This window comes from Protopterus annectens, chromosome 14.part0 (assembly GCF_019279795.1).
Source record: "Protopterus annectens isolate FY-2018-M chromosome 14.part0, PAN1.0, whole genome shotgun sequence".
Lineage (NCBI taxonomy): Eukaryota > Metazoa > Chordata > Ceratodontiformes > Protopteridae > Protopterus > Protopterus annectens.
In genome coordinates, this window is record NC_056748.1 from 551,348,293 (window position 1) to 551,373,588 (window position 25,296).

The 25,296-nt window shown below is 38.8% G+C and overlaps 1 pseudogene; it reads right to left on the bottom strand.

Moving 5' to 3' along the window:
• Positions 1–367: 367 nt before the first annotated feature.
• Positions 368–20,098, bottom strand: LOC122788699 (annotated as a pseudogene).
• Positions 20,099–25,296: the final 5,198 nt, after the last annotated feature.

Here is a 25,296-nt window from a genome sequence, read left to right on the forward strand (position 1 = left end):
TGGAAATCAGTGTCCGACCTCAATAAAGGTAACTAACACCAGAACAGTGAACATCATTCTAAGATAAATAGCAAAAGAAAATAAATTAAGCAACATTTTCCTAAATGATGGAATAATATTTCTTTTAAAGGTAATATAAGTTAATCAATAACTTTAAAAAATAATCCTGATATATTTATATCTATATACATGTGTGGGAAGTAAAATATATGACTTTAGGGTTATGACAGTCAAGCATTCTTGAAAGCCAGCACATCATTTGTTTGGCAACTAATCGTTTGGACCTATGAACCTATGTTCACTTCCATTTTATTGTCACCCCTAGAATTCTGCCATCTATAATTGGATTAGTGCCTGTCTTTCTTCCTCAGTGTATTAAGTTTTTATATTGCTCATGCACTTTCTTCTATATTTGAAATTGGGTATACAGGGCTAAACACCAAGCTCCAAACAATGCATTAAAGTACTTACCATTCTTAAAACAGCCAGTGTGTTTACATGTGCTATGTACATTGCCACTGATTTAAAGCAGGATATTTAGCATTGAGCACAGGTCATATTTATGCAGTTAGTATTCTGAAGTTATTATCATCTAAAGAATTTGCATAACCTAGTTTGTGTTTAGCTACTGTATTACTGTAACTGCTATCGATGTAAAAGTGGTCTTTTCCTCCTAGACCATTATATAATGTTTTGAATTTTCTGCCTTGACCTTTTCTGAAAATGAGTCTAGACAAAATGGACAACCCCGTTACTAAAAATAAAGAAAAAAGTGCATTGCATTCATGTGAGACAGAGAAATGTGATTGTTAAGTATTGGTAGATTGCTTAACCAGTAACATTATTAGAAATTAATGGTCTTAGTAAAGTGCCATTAATAGTCTGAGGGACTACAACTAGTGTTTCTATTGGACAAAACATGGTAGCTAGTGTATCTGAGCATGTCTGTGATTAAGCTAATACACATATAATTAAGCAATAACCGGTGTGAGTGTGGGTAAATCCTCATATACCCACACCCATGTGTCAGTTACTGCTGTTACACAATGACATTATTTAAGAATAAAAATACGTACTTTTCTTAAATAATGCCTGTATAAAAGCAAAGTGATGTTCCTCTGGATTGTTTTCACATTCTTCCACGTTTGTTGATGTATAGCACATGCATATGGGACTTAGGTTCCCATTCTTGCACAGTAGATCAGTGCTATGAAAAACAAGCACTGGAGAAAGGAAGAGCTCCTTTGTTTTGTTTTTTTTGTCTTTTAATTTAATAAGATCTAGACAGTTTAGAGGTATGGAAGAGACAGAGCAGAAATACAAGGAAAATCAGGTACATTTCTTTGGTTTTGCAGAATGTACCTGGTTTTCCTTGAATATGTTCTGCCCTTTGTACATACCGCTCAACCTCTTAGCTCAGGAAATGTGGACAAAGCCATAACTAATGGGGGGGGAGGGGGGGCAAAGGCCCAAAAGGGGAACTGACAGTAAATGTTGCTCTTATAAACTTAGAAAGCTGTGAGAACAAGATTTGGGTAATCATGCATTGTCTGAAGGATGTGAAGTCTTAAACTGAAATGTGTGCCATTATTTAGAGACTTCATTCCTCAATGATTTGTCAGAAAACTGCAAATTTTATGATGAACAATCCAAAAATATGAGGCAAAACTCTGGATAGTTGAGATGTATGCCTATGTACCATATACTAATGGAAGAAACTTCTTTTGGTATATCCTTGATTTACAATGGGCACCCTAGTTGGGCTGACCATTCAGCGTGCACATTTTTGAATACTAATGAGGTATGATTGTATAACTGGCATTAATGTAACAGTTAAGACCAGTTGTTTTTAGACATGGAAATTATGAAATACAAATACATTAAACACATTAACAATCATATAAAAGAAGTACAACAGGTATTAGACTTAAAAATATGTTTATTGATAATAAATAAATTAAATTATGGTAACACTGCTATCAAAAAATTCATATTGTATAAACTTCTGTAATCAGAATTGCGGTGGTGGTGCTGCGGTAGCATTGTCACCTCACAGTAAGATGCTGTCCTATTCGATTCTCAGCTAGAGCGTCTTCTGTGTGGAGACATGCGTGAATGGGCGTACCTTCGTTGAAGGTTGTACATCAGAGCTGGCAACTCGGCACGTAAAAATCTACTGTCAATCATTAGCGGACCGGAGTTCCGCGGTGGCGGCCCCTAACTGGGAAAGGCCGAAAGACACAACAACATAAACTTCTGTAATCAGTAGGCCAATAATGTCTTCATTTTTATTCACTTTCTCCTTTCCTGTAATACAGACAAAAAATATTTTCAAAAAATACAGTTCTGAGTACAAGACATTTTCATATCTATGTAACCATATAAATAGGACAGCTATGATCCTGGTGTCTGTAGTAATAGGTGAAAAGTTTTAGAGCAGCAGCATTAATTTCTTCCCTAAAATGTTTGCTATAGATGAAACAAAAACAGCCCTTGTGTTGTAGTATCTGGTCTGAAGAAGCAGTCAGTATCACTGCAGTAGAAACACAGTAATATCTAAACTGTACAGCATTGTTTTTCAGTTATTAAGGAAATATGTATAGCTAAGAACTGTCTTAATGTTGAGCCATACAGTAATGTATGCTCTTCCCTTTTTCTTTAAAACAGTAATGCTTTCTGTTTCAGTAACAACATGCAGAATACTTATCTATTATCTTCTTCACCAACAATAGCTGCAATACTTCTCTATTATGTTTTTCTTTAGAAATTAGTAGCAAAACAAATGTATGAAATTGAATTTTGCTGTTCTATTTTACAGGCAAAGAAAGTGCTTATTTTGCAATTAACTTTGCCTCTGAGTAGTCACTGAAGCATTTTAGTACAATTTGTAGACTTATCATTTTCATCAGAATATTGCCTGTGATCAGTAGGTCAGGATTTGAAAATGCCAGACCTGTGTTGCGTGAGATCATGGCCAACACATTTTATGTGTAGCTTGCAATCTGAGAAAGGTTAATTGCATTAAGTGCAATGCAGGTAGAACACTTGTCTTGCAGAGGATTGTTATACATAGTCAGCATGGTGAAAAGGAGCCCTCCCCCCCCAGAGACTCTGCAAAAAATAGGTTCATTGTCTGTCACCATTGCCAGGTTAGGTGTTGGTGGCTCAAGTGCTGGGATTTCTAAACACATTTCATTCTGTAATATTTGCATATGTACCAGACTGAGCCATGCGTTTCTGTAATGACAAAACAGCAGCACCCTTTCCGCAGCTCTCTGCTTAGGTGTTATGCAAATGCAATTAGGATTTGACATAATATTGTGGTAGTGAGTACAAACTACAGTGTTTATGTAAATATTGACATTTTCATGTAAAGTCATAAAAAAAGACAGAAAAAGAACAGGAGTTCACTAAAGGTCAAGGAACCTCATACTTGAAAATATGGAAGCTGGTACTGTGAGTACTACATAAGCTAAAAAGGCACTGGCTCGGTACAGTATTGATTTAGTATATAAAAGACATATTACATGACTGATCTGGGTAAACAAATTATGCTAGCCAACTGCTATGCACATAATAAGTACTTTGGCACCGTATGTAGGCTTAGCTGAAGGATAGGCCTCAGATCAGGTGACATACTGGAGTAGCTACACTTTAGGTGCTTGTGCTCATGAATTAAAATACCAAGGATCAGTCTTCTGACAAAACATGTCTCTGTTGTACAAAGTGATTTATAATATTATGTGTTGTGCAGATGTAGGATTTATGCATCTGAGCTACTGGAAAAGCCTGTCCTAGCTGACTTCTGAATCTGAGTCAGTAATTTACAGGCAAACACCTGGCCCAAGGTTAAACTCACAATGTTCACAAAGTTTTAATAGTGTTATTAGTGCATGTGTGTGGGTAGGGGGGTGTAAAGGATGGGGAGCTGTGATACATGCACGCGTGTGTGCATACATTCTATGTGTTTACAGGAATCATGCATTTAAATGTATGCACATCTATCTAGGGCAGGAGTCACTGAAGGCTGACTGAGTTGAATAACCTCATTTTCCCTCAGATGGAATAGTTTCATATGGAAAATAAAGCATTACAGGATACGATCTAATAATTAACTGTACTAGAAGGGAAATATTAACATGCCTCATCAGGTACACTATGTAACAAAAGACAAAGACACAGACTATGCAGATGATTTTGAAGTACAGCAACTAAACATGTGAGATACCTTGCTATTGATCTCTTGGCTGTTTGTCCTGCGTTTGTTGACCTGAGATTCAGCGATGTCAGCCCTTTCTTCGGCTTCATCAAGCTCATGCTGAACTTTCCGGAATCTGGCTAGGTTGGCATTGGCTTGTTCCTCCTGCACAAGAGAAAGTAAAATTCACTAAGATGTTATGGGAATGATGAATTTCCATATCCCTACCATTTGCTCTACTTATTTAACAAAATTCAATTTGATTAATAAAGAAATGTTTATTTTTCATACATAAAATGGAGGAGTAAATGCCAAAAGTATAATGAATGGTAGTGACATAAAATCATATTATCAGTGTAGCCATGCTAGCACATTACTTTAAAGAGCTTTGTACAGTCTGTATTAGCCCCTATCAGTCTTATCTGCACCAAAGGAAACTATATACGAATTGTCCTCAGATATGTGACTGATTTCACTCTTGTACTATGTCCAAGAACATGTGCAAGTATAGAAAAACCAGAAACAACTCCTACAACACACCATTAATTAACATATTTTCTGCTTATAGATCCCCTTTACTACCACCAGCATTGTTGTTCTATCTGACCACCTCCTGGTACATTGCACCCTTTTTCATCTTACCCAAAATCTTTTGAGCTTGATAAACAGCCTTCTTTTATACAGTGAAATGAAGGTCTTCCCGAAGTCAAGATATATTATATCAGATGGAATTCTCTTTAGCCCAGTTACAACCTAGTCATAAATTGTATTAGACTGAACTAATAAGGTAGTTTAATGCTAAAAATATGTTTTCTATTTTATTGTATTCATTTGTTACCTTGCTAAACTCAGTAAAAACAAATTTGTTTGGATTTCTGTTGACTCACTAAAGATAGTTTTGATGAATGTAAAAAGTCGAAAAATGTTTACTGAAAAATGCTTGCAGAAACTATTTTCAGTGAACAACCAAGGAAAGGTTTTTTTTTTTTTGCAGGAATCAAGCCCCCTCTGCACCCCCATGTTGAGAGACACCCCTACATCCCCTAAACTTATCTATCCCATCTCCAAGATTGCACAACAGTAGAAAAAGAGACACACACCACTGTCAATGAATGTAGTTTTGATGAAGTTAGTTAAATCATTTCACATTTGACAAAACTACCTTCACTGACCTGACACAATCTCATGTGTTGTTCAAGGGCAATACAAGAGTTACATCAGGTTAAATGTCTTTCCCAAAAATCACACAACAGGCAAATGTAATCTGAAAGAATCAAATGTAAAACAACAGCATGAAGCTTGTTAGTAATGCATTGCTTTAATCTTCTTCTCTGGAAAACCATCTTAAAATCCTGGTGTTGGATTTCCTTTAGGAATGCTATTAGTCTGTCCCTCAGAGTTCTGACCATCACCTTCCTTACCATGTAAGTCAGGTCTACTGGTATGTTATTACTGTCATTGGTTCTACTTTTTCCCTTGTGTACAAATATGACTGTAGCTTTTGTCAGCCATTTGGGACCTCAGCACCAGATAATAGCTTGTCCAATACCCTCATCAGGATTTCTCTCAGTACTATGGCCAACATCCTAACCACTCCAATGATGGAACTGTCCTTAGGATTCAGTTATTTTGGTGTTGATTATGTGGCTAGGAAAGTAGAAAGGCTGTGCCTACTGCAGGGGAGGGGGTGAAACTGTGCCAAACTCATAAAATACTCTGCTGCATTTTATTTTGAATGCACTTTCAGACAAGAATTCCATTTTCATTGTACTTGTTTTATATATTACGAGATTCAATGAATATTGCTTTGACAAATTGTTAGTAACAACATACTTAATGAACTGTATTCAGAGCAGCAAATGTCTGTGTGGCCCTGGCTGTTAAAATTCTTGCGACAGATATCACAAGATAAATCCAATTATTTATCACAATTATTAATTGCAAACATTTCATTGTACTTGTTTTATATATTACGAGATTCAATGAATATTGCTTTGACAAACTGTTAGTAACAACATACTTAATGAACTGTATTCAGAGCAGCAAATGTCTGTCTGGCCCTGGCTGTTAAAATTCATGCGACAGATATCACAAGATAAATCCAATTATTTATAACAATTATTAATTGCAAACATTTTGGGCGGCCATGGTGGTACAGCAGTTAGCATTGCTGCCTCACAGCAAGAGGCTCTCCGGATCGATCCTCGGCTAGGGTGCCTTCTGTGTGGAGTCTGCATGTCCTCCCTGTGGTTGCATGGGTTTCCTCCGGGTGCTTGGGTTTCCTCCCAAAGACATACCATATGTGGATTGGACACTCTAAATTGGTTCTAGGTGTGTGTGTGTGTGTGTGTGTGTGTGTGTGTGTGTGTGTGTGTGTGTGTGTGTGTGTGTGTGTGTGCCTTCTGTGGAAGGTCGGGTGCTGGACTGGCAACTCGACACCGTAAAAACTCTACTGTCAATCATTAGAAGACAGGTGATCCACTGTGGTGACCCCTAACCGGAAAAAAAAAACAATAGAAAAATTAATTACAAACTTTGTCATGTTTACCATGTTATCTTGTGCCTCATACTACCCTATTGTTTTTGATTCCAAACTCTAAATAAGATGGCTCATAGACATTACTTTTGGTACCTTGTACTCCAGATAGACTAATTTCCTCCACTTCTAGAAATTCTGATTTATTCTGGCATAGGTGAAGCTGATTGGATCACTAATTGACTAGCTACCCCATGGTATCTATGGAAGGTCTTTTGCAGCTGTATTTCATTTACCTCCTTTTACATCTCTTACGTCATTATCACAATACCCCATTTTCATTTCTATGAGTTTCTTCATGTCTTCTTGCCTCTTATGTTTTCACTCTACTGTTTTTGTCACACTCTTAGATTACCAAGCAATGATCTAATACCTTCTTTCTTGCCTACTATGGCATTACCCTCCAGAGGCAAGTTCTCAGACTGGGATGGCATTTCTATTTTCTGAAACTACTTGCAGTATAGAAAATCAGTGCAACAGAATTCTCCATGTTTACTGATAATGTGTAGGATACTGAGTTTCTAACTGCACAAAACATTCAGCATTTTGATTTACCACTGATCAAAATACACTTCATACTGTGTGTTAATCCAGTGAGTGAAACATAATCACTATAATACAATTTTAATACTGACTCATGTTCTGTAATGGCCTTAATACAGTTTCATAAATGATTATTCATATTTCAGAAATGTAATATAGAAAGTACATTTACAAAAATATACTTATAGCTTCCTCAGACTGCCTCTTTTAGGCCTTGGCTTTGAGCTGTTATTTATCCACCAGATCCTGTAACCTTAGAATATTATTCTTGTCTTCCTCAGTCTGTATGTAGAGCAGAGAATGTTTACATAACGAGTATGTGTCCTGCAGTACTTATAAAGTTGTACAAATATTCAAATGTGGTCATTCTGAGAGTAGTTTTATACCTGGTATATGAGCTTCTTGACTCTTCTTTCATACTTCCGGACACCCTTAATAGCTTTAGCACTTTGTTTCTGTTCTGCCTCCAGTTCATTTTCAAGTTCACGAACCTGCAAGGGCAAAAAAAATCAGAATTTTAAATGGGTAGCAAAACTGTAATGTTGATTAGCCAAAAATCCAACACACTGCACTTTTGCAAAAAAAAAATAATTGTATGTGCATTAAAACATTTTTATTTGAAAACTTGATCACCACTGGTTTCCTTTCTTAAGTGTCTAAGGGCTGAGAATAAGGTTTCTTGACAATATCCTTGAAAAGAAAGTAACATAATATACCCAATAAAGGAAGGGATTTGGAAGTGAGTGACATGGCTTGGGGGAGACAGAGAACAAGATTTGCATTATCTTCTAAGTGTTTAACAAAAAAAAAAAAAAAAAAAAAAAAATATATATATATATATATATATATATATATATATATATATATATTTAGAGAGAGAGAGAGAGAGAATATGCAGGCATTTTGTGTGTGTGAAAATGCTAATAAAAACAGGGAGTGCTGCAAACATAACATGCAATTGGTGGGATTAAAGGCCATTTCTATTTATTGAAAGAATGAGACATATTATTGGTTTGTTGATGAAGGGGATGGCTGCTTAATGTAAGTAAGTCTATGTACCTGCAAAACCATATACTGCTGATCTGTGCTAAGTATCATGATTTTTTTTGTTAATTATACCATATACCTCAATTCTGACTAAAACAGACATAACACTGGCATGACCCTAATAATGTAAGCCATGCACGTGTTTTTGTTATACAGTGATGAAACAACGGCAGTACATTCTTTCTTTATTTTGTCAACCTGAAGACAGGGTAGTATATTAAATACATTATGTAGAAGTTTTCTTCATATAATTCTGTTTTATCATGTAACAGCAGGCACATTTCTAGGCATTATAAGTAAATATTGCTATATTAATGTAAAAAAAACTGTAGAAATTATGCTGTCTGATGGTGGTTATACAACTCAGATTTTACCATGGATCATTTCACACTGTTTAAGAATGACACTGAGTGAATCATCAAAGAGACTGAGGAAGCAGAAAACCCCTGCTGATTACATGTGGTTGTCACTGCGTTATGTCAAAGGAAATGTTAATGAACTTTTTATTTGTCTTATTTCAGCAAATCCAAATTGCTATAAAGCCTATAAAACATGGGGGAGGTTGATGCATCGTCCAGACCCCCCAAAATCAGGTGGCTTTGTTCCATAACCTGTTATCTTAATATAAACAACTAAAATGTTGTAGCAGCTTTGAGTAGGCTGAGTCATTTATTTATTTATTATTTATTTATTTTACATTTGTTGACCGGGTTAGTCCAGCTGAATGGGTGGCTCGTTTTCAGTGGAGACCCGGGGAGAAAAGCTCCACAGTGAGTTTATAAATTTTACGTACAGACAGTTAAGAAATCATCAGTGGCAACTATACAAACTGTAGCAAGATAACATTTACAATAAATCATACAGAAAAAATACTCAGGTACAATGTAATAATGATATAATGCGTCATAATTCTTGTTAGGTTATATACAAGTGCAAAAAGAATAGGATGAGGATGAGGATGAGGTGTTTAAAAGTGGGACAGAGGGGTAGAGGTTTACTGGGATAGACAGGGGAGGAGAGGAAGATGAGGGAGAAGGACAATAGAAGGGAAGGATATAGAGGGAGAAATAGGGAATAAGGAACTGCAGAGGGCTGATAGAGGGGAAGGTATAAGAAATAGGGGGTAGGGTTGTTTAAGGGGAGTTGACTACAGTGACATGACCATTTGTTTGTTAGGTATCTTTGAGTGGCTAGCTTGAAATGCTTGGTATGGTCAAGGGACCTAATTTCTTGGAGGAGTTGATTCCAATTTGCAGCAGGGTTATAGTTATAGAGTAAACTTCCTATTTTCGTTTTGAGTTTATAAATCTGTAGGAAGCCTTGGTCAGAGCTATGTAGTGTCCTGGTTGGTGAATATTTAGATATAATAGATAGAAGGCTAGGGCAGAAAGATGGTTGACAGAGGATAAAGTGGTTGATGTAGTAGGAGTAAATGAGGTAATTCGAGCCAGTCCAATTGTTTAAGGGATAAGCAATGGTGTGACTTGTAGGTTTGGTTTGCAGCGAATCTGACCATCTTATTATAGGTAGTTTCCAGTTTAGTAATGAGTATGGTGTTCAGGTTAGTGAATAACTGACAGCTATAAAGAAGGGTGGGAAGAAGAAATGCATGGGAGACAGTTATTCTGGCTGTGTTGGTTAAATGTCTCTTGTTGCGATAAAGGAGTCCAAGTTTCTGGTGAGTCTTTTTGATAGAATTGGTGACTTGGAGATCAAATCTAAGCTGATCGTCTGTTATTACTCCCAGCAGTTTAGTGCTGGGTTCAGTAGTGATGATAGTATTATTACTTGATAGGATGGAAAATGTAATTTTGAGATTTATGAGGTTTTTGGGGAGGAAGAGTAGGAGCTTAGTTTTCTTAAGGTTAAGAATTAATTTATCACAAAGCCATGTCTCTATGGTATTGAACGATGGTTGGGTAGTAGAGTGGAGGTCAGATGGATTGTCAGCAATGGTGATGACAGTCAAATTGTCTGCATATTGTACAATTGTGGAGTGAGGACAAGAGATGTAAAGTAGGTTAGTGAAAATATTAAAGAGCAGTGGCCCAAGTATGGATCCTTGGGGGACTCCCATTGAGATGTTAAGGAGGGGATAGTGCAGAGTGCCATTTAACAGCTTGCTGGTGGTTAGAGAGATAGCTAGAAAACCAGGATATAGTGGGTGAGAGAATTTAAATGGGATAGTTTGTCCAGGAGGAGGGGATGGGAGACAGTGTTAAAGGCTTTGGAGAGGACGAGGAATAGCCCTGAAACTAGTTTATTGTTGTCACGGGCCAGAGATACAGTATTGATGAAGGATATTAGTGCAGTTGTGGTACTGTGTTTGGGATGGAATCCATTTTTTGTGTGTGTAAGAAGGCTCTCTTGAAGAAGGTACTGCATTATCTACTTGTGAATGCATTTCTCTAGTATTTTAGAGAGGGGAGACAGTATAGCAAGTGGTCTGAAGTTTGATATATCAGAAGAATTACCACCTTTGTGTATAGGTAATGTGAAGAATGTTTTCCATATTGCTGGGACATATGATTTAGAGATGGATCAGTTAATCAGGATGGAAACAGGATAGGCTAGAGTTTCAGCAGCAATCTGTAGGAAATAGGAAGGAAGATTATCTGCTGAGGGTGAGCAAGGTTTGAGTTTAGAAAGTAAGGATTTAATATAGTTAGTTGAAACAAACTTAAGGGAAAAGGAGTTAGAGGGATGGGGAGGAGAGGTAGAGGTTTTGGAGTTATTAGCATTTTTTGTAGTGGGAAGAGCATTTATTATAGCAGATATTGAGTCAATAAAATGTTAAATGTAGTGGCAGTTTCTTCTGCTGTTTTATTTGGGCATGGTTTGGAGGGGAAGGCTTTGTCGGATGTAGTATATGGTTGACTGAGTTCCAGAATTTTTGGGGGTCCGATTGTAGGGTAGTGGGAGGGTTAGCATAGAGGTTAGACCTGTCTTTGTTGATAACTTTCTTTATTTGATTCCTAAGTTCTTTATAGGTCTGAAGGAGAGAAGGGGTTTTAGTTTTAGTCCATTGTTTCCATATCCTATCACAGTTTTTCATCAGGGTACGAGTAGATTTGGTCAGCCAAGGAGAGGAGTTAGTTTGGATTCTTATTGTGTGGAGAGGATCAAAAAAGTCAAGGATGTTAAGAAAGGTGGAGTTTAAGGAGTGGACAGCCTCATCTAAGGGAAGAGTGGTGAGATGGGACCAGTTTATTCTAGATAGTTGGCCAATGAAAGAGTCAGAACTGAAAGATGAGGTATTATGGGATGTGATGAACTTGAAAGGTCTGGTGAAATGGGGAGTATATCTGGTAACTGTGACAGGGCAGTGATCACTAAAGGTATCTGGTAGAGTGTGAGGGTTATGGTAGGTTTGGGGGTGAGACACCAAAATCCAGTCCAGAAGAGACTGTGGAAGTTGTGATTTATTAATATAGGTAGGGATAGTAATTAGTTGCTCAAATCCATGTAAGTTGATACAAGATGTAGTACTGGGAGTTTGTATTGAGAGCCAATCTATGTTTACATCCCCTAGTATGATGGTTTCATCGTGTATGGTCTGGGAGAGGTGGGATAGAATGTTCTCAAGTATGCTAAGATTGTCTCCAGGGGGGATATAAATTGCTACAGCAGTTATGGTGGTAAAGTTGTTAAGTTTAACACTGGCAAGTAGGAGTTCAGCTATAGCGAAAGAGAGAAGGGGGAGGATAGTACTAGTTATAAAGAGGTGATCAGGATATAAAATGGCTATACCCCCTCCTCTTTTCTTTTGTCTGTCAAGTCTAAGGATGTTATAGCCAGGTGGGGTAATTTCATTATCTTGGTTTTAGCCATGTTTCGATTAGGGTGACTATAGAGTATAGTTAGATAACCAGTATTTGAGGTCTTGAACTTTATTTCCTACACTCCTAAGGCTGATAAAGCAGAAGGATATTTGCTTTTTAGAGGGAGTAAAGTTGGTTGAGTTTTGTACAAGAGGATTATAGTTCAGGGTGGGGTGGGAGGGACTTTGGTTAGGATGGGTGTCCCCTGATAGAAGTAGTGGTTTGAAGTAGAATAATTGTTTAAGTAGGGAAATATTTTTTTCTGCTTAGTGGAGGTTGGGAGAGGGGAGATAATTTTATTTTAGGAAGGAGAGTAGTATTGGTTGGGAAGGAGGGATAGGAGTGCTGAGGAGCCTGGTGTTTAGTCTTTGGATTTAGAGTCCAGTTTGTTGGGTGGAAATAGGGTGGGGGTAGATGTGAGTGACATGAAGTGAGGAGGTAGAAGAAGCAGAGTATAGGTATCAGGAGTAATTTTTGTGGTTTGAAAGTCATGATCTTTAGGCAGAGTATGAGTAGACAGTGGGAGGGAGGGGTGGGAGATAAGCAGTGGAGTATGGGAGGGTGTTATAGAGGAAGAGGCGTGTCAGTAAGGAAATAGGAGGGACTTGGGAGGAGTTAGAAGAGGTGTGGCTAAGGTGGATAAGTATAAAGGAAATTATATGGAGGTGTGAGGTGAACAAAGTGAGCCCGAGCGGGATCCTACCGAGTAGCTGCTGAGTTTTAAAAACTATCAGTCAGCCCTATGCTAAAATAGTTCAGGATTTCTGCAAGAAAATAACAAATTTCTATTAATTTGCAGGGAGTTAGCTAGATAGTATTATATAGGGCTAGAGAGAGTGTTAAGGTGTATTTATGAGAGGGATGCAGGGGTCAGTATAGGGCCTCAGGTTCCTGTGGTACTGTGCTCTCACTGGTTACAAATACCAATATTCTAGGGAGGAATAAGGTAAATGTGTACAGAAAGGAGTTCACATTAATATTTGCACATTTACAGAGGGGGTGATGTCATACCTTCTCTCCAGTCTCCCGGGTTATTCTTTTCAGGTACAGGTATAGCTGATTCCTGTTTTAGGTGAAAATTGACAGAGCCTTGGTCAGGGATTCAAAGTTAGAATGCAGAAATAGGGGAGAGAGCTAGGGGAAACAAAAACATACAGAATATTTAGTGGGGTGGGTTAGGTAGAAAAATCAGATATTATTAGTTCAGACTCAAAAAAAAAAATCTCATAAATAGGAAGTCGCATCAGGAACAAAACATACTCATGCTTCTACTTAAAATATCAGATGCTAGGCTTAGCTGGACTGATGTTAGTAATTTAAACAGCTGGTATAAGTGGAAAAAGACCAAAGGTGTTAGGCAGAATAATCATGGAGACTATGCTCACTACTGCGAGCTCCAGACAAGAGTGCAAAAACAACATTTAAACAGCCTAACTCTGTACTTTCATGTTGTAGGTACAGGATGACCATTGAAACAGGTTCAGATAAGAGCTAATTCAATTACCAGCATGTGTAGCTCAGCTTTCTAAATCCACATGCAGGCTCTTAATAAGGCACTTCTACAGAAGCAGTTTCAAGGACAGAGCAGTTAATTCATAAATCAACCCTGTAGCTCCAGTTTTTTAGGCACGGAAGCAATTTACACATATGCTGCCTCTTAAACAGGGCACTAATACAACAGAAATAAAACCTAAATACACTAAACACTAATGCATCAAAAATATGACCTAAAAACACTGTAACAATGTTATTGTCACCAGGGAAACAAGAATATTACAAATGCGGACTCAGAAAAGAGCGTTACAGTATTGAACAAACCAATAGCTATGAGAGCTAACTATGAAGCAGAACAGGATATACACCGAGTTCAGTTTATGCCACAAAACAATATAAAAACTCTGCTTTGTCAGTTTGCAGGGACCCATGGTAATACATCTAGCAGAAGTAATCAAAGGATACAAACAGTTCAACTTTCAATCTAGTATACCATTCAGTTGTATCAAATAGCACATCCAGCAACAGTAATTAACCATGAAATACAACGTGAGCAGTTATAAACATCATATTACAGAGTTTAAAAGCCTTATAACATTTGTAAACACAATTAAACAATAGTTTAATGAATACCTGGTGAGCACAGTAGCCACAAGGACGCTGTTGGCTTAAAGTGTGTGGAGGGGATAGATAGGTACAGTTCAAAGATGGAGCCACTAGTAGCGGAAACCAATAATACCTAGGGCCGGATGTGATAGGTGTGGGGGGGGGGGTCTACACCTGCTGAGTAGCTGCTGAGTTTTAAAAAACTATTTAGAAACTGTTTCTCCTCCTCTGTCTCCCCTGTAGCCAAACATCAGCAGCCAGTAATTTTATGTGCTGAAGTTAGTCAGATATTATTTTGTTGTCTTATCCTCAATGGGCTGAATGGTTTCCTCATGTGTGAGACAAATTTGATCTAGAAAAGGTAATATATCAAACCACATTTTTTAGTAGTCTAGGTCAAACTTGCCATCCAAATTGCAGTAGAATCATTTTAAACTGGGTCATATTGAGGAGTCATACCTACTAACTTCTTTGAGAGTATTTTACCCAGTGACTCAGTACATAAGCTGGGTAATGTTGTAAGATGAATGTGTGTATCAATATTTCTGTTGCTTTCTGGCTCTTCATCTCAGTTATTCTGGCCACCTCCTACATTCCAGTCAAATTACAGAGGTCAGTGACAGCAGGATTTGCCATCTTACCTGCAAACTGGATCAAGTGATATGAAGTCACAGTGTTCATAGCAATAGAAATTACGTTGGCATTTGTGATTCAGTTCAAATTATTGCACTGTGGTTTAGCCTACTACTAGAGCAAAAGTTTGTGTTATCCTTTTGAAAAGAAATGTGAATATTTTTTTTTGTTACCATACAAAATTTCTAGAATAAACATTAATAAAATAATTTTAAACATAAAACAAAAAAAAATGTAGACTTCATGCCCATGTTTCAGTGTATCCTTTTAAAAGAATAATTGTTAATAAACAAAAATGCATGATAAAAGGACTCATGTAGACAGAGTCTCAGTGTATCATTTTAAATGCCTTAAACTATATATTTTTTCTACGCATCATTTGGAAGTGTGAAATATATTACATACCCATGCTTTCAGTTTCTGGATCTGTTTCTTTCCACCCTTCATTGCTAACTGCTCTGCTTCATCCAGACGATGTTGCAGGTCCTTGACTGTCTGGTTCTTCTTCATCCTCTCCAGGTGGGCACTGGTGTCCTGCTTCTTCTTCAGCTCCTCAGCCATCATGGCCGCCTGCAGGTGACATTGTAAGACATGTGAGAAGTGCATCAGTGTTTTGCTGTTGCACTGCTACAATATTGTAATTTCAGTACTATTTCATAAAACAGAGACATTGCTCATTAAAATAATCAAAGTGGAAAATTTCCGAGTCAAATAATGCAGTACCCCAACCCTCCTATCTTCCATTTAGTGTTAATTCCTCAAAGCTTCAACCAGATGAAACAAAGTGAAGCTTCAAACTAATGGAATCTGTACATAAAGCAATTTTTGCAGGGGGCAGGCCTTCCCTGCATCCACACATGGGGTCTTTACCCCCACTTTCCTCTTACTTGCACTAACTCCATTGTTCCACAACCACACAGAAAAGAGAAAATCCCACAGAAGTGAAATCATGCTGGTGCACAAGTAGCCACCACATGATTTCTTATAGATAACAGTGGCTGGAGAGTTCAATAGTGGGGAGCTGAACTCAATGAGTTTGAACCTTATCTGCTGTACCCGTCACAGAGTGTACGGTGTTTGACTATACTGTATGGTAACTTTGAGACAAGATGCTTACCATTGGTGTGACCTCCAAGCTTCCCATATGCAGAGATTTCTTCCTCCATGCCTAGTGATTTTATATATATTATTACCCCAGGGTATTATCACACTGAGGTAAATCAATTATTGGCCACTGAAGTGAACAAATTCAATATCAACATCCCAAAAATTAAATTAAACAACATACAAACCAGTTATCCTTAAATCTGTAATAGTTTTGTTTGTCTTTTCTTCAGCATTTCTAGATTCCTGGACAGCTTCATCCACTTCACTTTGGAGATGAGGAACATCACTTTCTAGTTTTTTTCTTTGTTGCAAGGAGACTGGTATTCTGTTAACAAAACAACATTATTTTGGAGATTATGTTGGAATAGACATCACAAAATAAAAATCAGTACAGAGGCTGTAGCAGACAATACCTAGGCCTACCTGAGAGTGCAGAAGCTGTGACCTTTCAGTAGAGTCCAGAAGCTCTTGTTCAGCCACTTTGCGAGCCCTTTCTGTCTGTTCCAAGGCAGCTCATATTTCCCCTATCTCAGCCTGCAAGAGGTTACTTCTACGTTCTACCATGGCAAGCTGTTCCTTAAAGTCCTCTGCACTTCTAATTACATCATCTAAATGCAGCTGTGCATCCTTAAAAGAGAAAATAACAATTTCATGTTGATATATGGGGATGTATAACTACATATACTGTAAAGCACTGATTTTAACATCTGTTTTTACTGCATATTTCAGACATTATGCTAGTCAATATGTAATGACTGAAATTATATTTTTATCTAGCTTAGTTATTACAGAAGTAGCAATCAATATGATAATGTATTTTTTAAAAGGATCTACTTTTGGTCAGGTTCATTTCATAATAATAAACACAAAAAAAGGTTACTGAGATAAAATATAAAGCAGAACTGTTAAAGTACATGGATTCTGGCAGGATGAGTAGAGGGAAAGCTTTGAATGGTTATGAGGCAGAGTAAAATCTGTGGTATTGAACACTTCTAGTCATTACAGAACAGCAAGAACTGTGAAGTACTAATTATCAGGCTGTGATACAGGAAGTACACAGAATCATGCAATACTCCATAAATAGAAACTCCAAATTAAAATCTTCTGAGTAAAGCAAACTTAGACAGACAGACAAGCACTCAATAAGTGCTTGTTTTCGTAAGCTATTATACTAATCAGTGAGACATAAACAATTCATTATACATGTATCTGTCATTCAGTGCCTCTCTTTTTGTTGAGACCCTAGGAATTGATCCTATTATAGTGATCAAGTGGACCATCATGGAGGTATTTTGTGGAGATCTACTGAGGAAAATGTTTTTGCTTTTATATTCTGACGTGAGGTTGAGTAACATGAAGTAAAGCTAAAAGGCAAACTGTTAGTTAACCAAGGTCCTCTTTTTACTCTGAGGTGATGTGGCCCAATTTTTAATATATTTAAAGATCAGATTTGTGGTACAAAGCCTTTACGTTGGTGCTCTTTGAAAAACATGCTATAATTGTGTGTTTATGATGAACATTTAGGTTTTTTTGCTTTGTCTGTGAGAGTTATTATCTGCATGGGCACTTGACAGTTTATTTGATATTTGCTGGTCTCAAAAAATAACATTCAGTCAACCAGTAGGGACCCTCACACAGACCACATCACCCAACATAATGCTACCATGTAGCAATGTCAGTATTTCAACAGTAAGCACTGGCATAGTGACACACCCAGCGCACATGGCACAGGTCCTCAAAAGGCACAGACTACCACTGTTTATTAATCTTCCTGACCATTGTATGTGCCTCTATTATGCAAATTGATGTATCTTTGCAACCATCTCAGTCACCCAGGTATGACATCAAAGAATATGTGCTTGCATCCACCAGGTGGACATGGGTCTACAATGGGTCACTTCACAAAATGAGAATGTAGTTGCCTCATACTGTACATAGATGCCCTTCTATGTGGGTATGTATGTAAACCTTTTCACTCCAACCTCCCAACACACACACACACACACACACACACACACACACACAAAAAACATTACATGAACTAACACAGGCCTGACTTATTATGCCCTGGCATGCAATGATAAAGCTGACAATCTTAAGTGCTACACAGACCATGGAAAACACATCTGATAGACAGATTCCACGATGAGTCCACTTATGCATGTACTTTAAGGACACTATGGATCCATAGCTTAACAAAAACATGACTTCCTGCAAGTGTAAGCTCCCAACAGACAACTGCAAAGGTTTCCACAAAATCTGTGGTACATATGGTTGGTGAGAATGTGAGTGTATTGACACAATCTGTAAACAGTCACAGCATGGATAGCTATTTGATAAATATCCTTGGTGTGTACATCTTTGCACGGTGCATTCCCTAACCCCTGGCCCTAACACAAACCACAGCAATACACTCACAGCAACTTCCATAATAATTCCAACATAATGGTAAGTATTTATTACATGAGTAATATACATGTGACATGTTCCACCCACCTCCCACATAAAATAAGCAGAATTGTAACAACTTCTGTTGCAAGTATCACTTAGTACAGCACTTCTCAACACTGTTATATCAGTAGGCATTAGGTCTAGCACTCAGTCCTTGGCCTACAGGTATGAATGCAATGTCAAAACTTATGTGTAATGTACCTGCAACATAGTCAACCCTCTATTCACACTGCTATGTCAGAAGATCTGCAGTCAGGGTAACACACCCCATCACAGTAGCAGCTTTACTGTCCCTTGTGCAAGCACCATCAACAAGTAGAACTGTGGCACACACTCAAGTATATAATAAAGCTTTGAATAAATCCAGCAGTACAAATTGACTAAAATATCATTCCCCACTAACTTACCGTTCAGAAACACCTATAGCTTGTAGAATTACTTTAAACAGCTGACAGCAATGCTAGCTTTGTTGCTCTGTAGCAACCTTTGCAGTGAGACAAAGCCCCCTGGCAGGCTCAGGTGTTTAGATTGTATAAGTGGTACTATAAGGAAAGTAAAATCTTATTTTTCCTGTTTCATTGAAACCACTCAGAGTGACTGACCCAGGACATCTATGTGGGTCCCAGTGTAAAGTGGATGTCTAGCAAAATACTGCCAGGGATGTATCTGATGACATTGGCTAAAGCCTTAGTCGAGGTGCAAGAATGTTTTTATGATACTTTAATAAAAGTCCCGGTGCACAAATTGTTAGATAGAGTTCTTTTTCACACCTAATACATTATAAATTGTTCATTACACAGATTAGCAATTGCAGTGATTTGGAATGTTAATCTTCCATAACACTATCAGCCAATAAAATGAATTTTAATCCAGCCATCTACCTAATAAAAGTCATTGTGATGTACAGATATTCTGTCATCTCATAATGTTTAAGTAAATAAAGTAATCTTTGATGATAGGATTGCTAGTCTGTAGATAACCTCGTTTAGTAAAATATTGGATGTTATATCACACTAGTTTCTTCTTTTTCACAAGTCAGCATTTTGTTTTTAATAAAACATTTTAGAAACACAATCTATGATATTTCATGTTTGAGCGTGTGCCTCATTATGGCATTCTTCAATTGGTGTATGTGCATTTCTGATGGACGTCATCAGCCAGGGTTCCAGTGCATAACCTGTGTCCCTGATTAAATGACCCTGTGTGCACATACATACAGTAATGTTGATACCAGTCAATGCCTTTACCTACCCATGTAATGGCTGTGTACTTATAGAATCAGATAGTCAGCCCTGAACTAAAACTGTTATTAACTGCCAGATTTACAAGGTAAGTGTTGACCTTGGAATATAAAAAAAAATGTGTAATGATATAAATGAATGGCATATCCTTGCATATTGTTATTTGGTAATGTAAGTAAGTAAAAGGTAGTTGATTTTTAAAGAAATTACTTTAACATGTGACAGCAGTGACTTATGCAAATACATGTGTCCTTATAATAGGCCGCAGGCATCAAACTTGCACACATTCATACTTCTCAAAAGTACCAATTGACTCAGAAATTTCCTCATTTTGGCCTCCTACTTTTGTACTGGCAAATCCTGAAAGAGGGAAGTTAGAAATTTATGAAACACATTTCAGTTCAGACTTCATATTCCTCATCCCAGTCTTAAAAAATAGTGATGCCAAAACTGTTATTCTATCAACTGTCTATGTCTGTAAGACCAAAATATTTAAAAAGTCTCCATATTGTTCAGCCTTTTCTCCCACTTTTATTTATGGCTTGGACAAGATTTGTTGCTGTAAGAGTATGGGAGGCATGTACACATTACAAAAACCTGTAAGAAAGCAGTACAGTTAGCAAAACAAACATCTCAAGCACAGATATAGTAAGCACTAAGTCAGGCATGCACCTTGTGCAACAGACAAAAAAGATTTGTGTATCCCTGAATGTAAAAGATAAAAAACAAGGCTATGGCACAGTTATCATCATTTGCACAGGGTGTTGGGGGGGGGGGGTTAGGAGGCCTAGGCTGACACCAAAGGTAAAGAGTGCAAGTGAGTAATTAAGAGAAACAGGCATACATTTTGAAGTAAGTATAAGATGTCCACTGAGACACAATGAGCTTTAAGCCTCAAGACTGACCTATTTAACTGTTATGAGTGTGTTTCTGTATGGACCCTCCAGGTGAAATTGGTGTGTGAGTGTCTGCAAGAACACAGTCAGACACCGTGATAGCTCTACATCCTGGTATGTCAGACAGGTGTGAGCTATGCATGGTAGAGGTGACAGTTCATCATCATCATCCCCAGCCCTGAGAACTGGCATTGCCAGGAGTTGCAATGGCATGTCCACACCCATGATCAGATGCACTGCTGCTACCTGAAGGTGAATGATGTCAGCTGGATGAGCTTGCCTTATGAGTACACCCAGGACCACAACCCCATGGCCTGCCATGTCTGGGTGTGTGCACCTCAACCAATGATGGAACAGTGGAAGTAATGCCACTACAGCAGTGTGATCGAGCACAACCTGTCTACTAACATCAGATAATGTAGCTGACCTATGCTTACATGGATGCAGTCCCCCTCCCAGCAGACATTCCATCACAGACACTGCCCGTTCTGATAGAAGGAGGAAGTTACTACATGACAGAGCAAAATCCCAAAAAGGGAAGGCATCTCTGATCAGTATTAGCAAAAAACTACGGGCACTCATAAAATCGTCTAAGGCCAGCTTCGAGAGAAAAATTGCACAGGACACTAAGGATAATCACAAGGCTTTCTTTAGTTATGTTAGGAACCTGGGTGGGAATTCCCAGATATGCTCAGAATTAGTCCAAAATGACAAAAAATACACCGAACCCACAGACATTGCCAACATCCTAGCTGACAGGTTCAGCGCAAACTGCTCCCCCCTTCCCCACCAAAAGGGCAAATATCTATCCCAGCAGAGTGCTGCCCCCCTGACATCTCAGATGCTCAGGTAAGAGCCACCCTCTCCAAAGCAAAAAACACAGCGTCAATGAGACCAGACAGTGTCCCGGGCTGCGTCCTACATGAACTCCAAGAAGAGCTAAACCCAAACATAAAACTACTGTTCAATCTCAGCTTTACTACAGGATATGTACCCAAAGAGTGGCGTACAGCAACAATAGTCCCTCTCCACAAAGGTGGTGCCTCAATGGATCCTGGAAACTATCACCCCATAAGCCTGACTAGCTTGGTCTGCAAAGCTATGGAAAGGATCATCATGGACCTCATAAATAAAGATATTGGGTACCTACAGACCCTGGATCCTACCCAGTTCGGCTTTGTTAAGGGCAGATCCTACCTCTTAAACCTGGTCGATTTCTTTGAAACAGTCACCAAGGCCATTGACAAGGGGAAGGTGGTCCACACAGCCTACCTGGACCTCGCAAAAGCCTTCGATACAATACCCCACTCAGGCATTATAGATAAGCTCACCAGTTTAAATATAAACCCCAATGTCACTAGATGGGTTGCAAACTGGCTCAAGGACAGAACCCACATGGTTAGAATTGCTGGAGCCATGTCAGACTCCAAACCAGTTACAAGTGGCGTCCCACAAGACTCAGTCCTGGGACCTCTCTTGTTCGGTATATATTTCTCGGAGGTACAGGCCAACACGGAAGGACTGTGGCTGACCAAGTTCGCAGATGACTGCAAACTGGGCGCCATAATCAACTCTCCAGCCGACACAAGCATCTTCCAAAAGGGCCTCATGGAAACAGACAACTGGTGCCAGAGCCATGGCCTCAAGCTAAATGCCAAAAAGTGTATAGTCATCCCCTTTGGCAAAAACAAAGTGCCCACAAATTACCACATAGGTGGTAATCCATTAAGTACAGAAGAAGTAATTAGGGACCTAGGGATCCAAGTTGATAGCAATCTCTCATTTGACAACCACGTGGCCAATGTGGTTAGAAGAACATTTTATATAGCCCACCTAATCATGAAGGGATTCACATCTAGATCAGGGGAGGTCATCGTGCCTCTTTACTCATCCCTCATCAGGCCCATAATTGAGTACAATGCCCCTTTTGGGATGTACCTTACCAGACACCTGCAGCAATTGGAAAGACCCCAAAAGTACCTCGCCAAGAGGATCAAAGGGCTCAAACAGATGCCATATGCTGCCCGGTTAAAGAAACTCCAGCTCTACTCAGTGGCATACCGCCTGCTCAGAGGCGATCTGTGCCTGACGTATAAAGCCATGTCCAACCCGGAATTAATGGACATGCTGCACCTCAGAAAATCCAAATCCCATTGAGCTACGTGCTTGAGAGACTTGAACCTCAGCACTGAGATAAATAGGACATGCTGGAGGGACAGATTCATAACCCAGAGACTCCCATCACTCTGGAATAAAATCCCAGTCCAGGTTAGGCAGAGTCCCTCATTGACTCTCTTCAAGAGGAATCTTGATGAGTGGATGGGAGATCGTAGGTTTACCCCGGGTATCACTTCTGTGTCACTGTTAGACAGAGGCACAATATACTAACCTCGAAAAAGGGCATAGCAAAATTAATTTAAAATGGGTGGCGAAAGCCAAACACACTCTGGCTAGGCTTATAAATGCCCTAGGGCAGATAGCCTAGTATGAACCTATGATGTGTCATTCATCTGGTCCATTGAATCGGCAACATGGTGGAGGCAGTCATGCATGACAGCCTGTGCCACATCTACAACCCTAAGCATGTCCTCGGAGGTCCTATTGGAAATTGTCTGCACCTCCATGATGGTCCTTAACATACATTGAGTGGCATGGAAAGTCATACCTGGATCAAGTGGAAGATGGACAGCAGGTCTCCTTCGAGCAACCTGAACAACCCTCCTGCATGGCACCTCACCCACACTTTGACTATGGCCAGAATCAACAGGCACTGAAGCCACAGTGACCACACTACCCTGATCAAATATCTCACCCTCCACCTGTCCAGTATATGAAGGCTCACTGGAATGGGTTTGCATAGGGCTACAGGCTGTGTCAGATGGAAATAACAGGGAATGGCTGAATGTCAACCTCAGTGTCATATTCACCCTCTGCACCCCCGAATGTGCCTGTGTTTGTCCACTATATCATCAGAGTCTGCCAATACTCTGACATCTGATGGTAAGAGTCCTACACTTCCACTGTCAGGATCACCTGTGATAATAAGCAACAAACACAGAACAGTAGTTAATAGCTACACTACTACACTTCAATATATGCTAACAAACTAACCTGGTTGCCACTAAAACACTCAGTACAGCAGTACACACAGAGTTCTGAAACCCACCTCACACATATGAATAACTGAATATTTCAGCGATAATGCTCATCAGTACTGAAATAAAAATGTTTGGGTTACCAGGTGCAGATGAAGCAGCAGATGCTATGGAGGATGGTCCTGGAATAAGTTAAGAAAAATTTAAGGACACCATCATCACAATAACAGTGACAGAAGGGAAAACAGATTTTTGCCTTTATATGTCCGTTAACAATACATTTATCTGGAACTTGGATGATACCTTCACCCCAGTCATATGTGTAATGAACCAGAATGTATTGTTAACTGTATCAGTTGAAAACTAGTTCCTCACCCACAAAAAATATTTTGCCTTCAATATTTTACTATACAACAAATATTAAAAAATTGACATGCAAGGTAAGCCTACTTAGAAGCTCCTCCTGGGACATATTTGGCCTCCCAGAAACAGAAGCACCAACATCAGTCACATGGGGCTGCTGTTCACTTTCCACTGAGCTCTTTGGATCCCTGACAGTGGAAAGAAACTCTTCATTTGGTGTCAGTGGTGGCTCTGCAGCAGGCCCTCCAGTAGCCAGCTGTCCACAGGCCACTACAGCTGCTCTCCTCTGGGCCACTGAAATTAAGTCAGTGGCTCTATGCCGCACCTGATCCTATAGCCTGCTGTGTCCACCTACAGAATTCACGTCAGTCACAATCTGGTTCCAAACTGGCATTTTTCCAGACATATTCTCACGTCCTCTCCAAAGTAGAAAGGCTGCTGTAAGGCTTGCCTGAAGACATCATTCTCAGAGTCAGTGAAGGGGAATTTGCAGGGATTGGGCCACTCAGGTGCCATAGTCCTAGGTGACATAAAACACAAAAGAAGGATACTACACAGAAATAACAAAAATGAAAGGACTGCTTAAATATAATACACATATTATTAGTTTTTCAATATTACACACTAGGGAAATAAGCTTTTCAGTTTTTCAGATATAAAACAAAGGTTTGTATGGTTCTAACATATCACAGTCACACACAAACCAATGTTTGATTCAAAACAAATGCATAACAATAGTAAAGCAAACTTTTGTAAAAATCTTTATTTTTGGTTGTGCCAACACAGAAATGGAACATGGCTCCCCTCCCTCCAAACAAGAGGCAAAGGAGATTTCAGTAAAAAACAAAGGAATACAACATCAATAAAAGCTGACAAAAAAAACACATTTACCATAGAACAGTCATTTCTGTGCAATTGCCAGTCACCTCTACCTGTGGCCAGCACTCCCCTAGAGATGTCTATGAGTCATCCTAGAAGGCTTACAACCCAGTGCCATTGGACATTTAAAATTTCACTGAAATAGCAATAGAATAGTGTAAATAGAAACAGCTGTAACATTAGCACTTGTTATGAAAGTTAACAAGGCTATGCATCTGATGACGTAAAATACCCTGACAATAATCCCTATGCCATCAGTAAACTTCAAAGAAGTGCATAAAGATAAAATTAGCATTTGCTAATGCATATATATATCCATAAAAAAGTTTTTTGTCCTACTGACATGTAAGCATATAAAGGATATAATATAAAAATGCAATCTTACC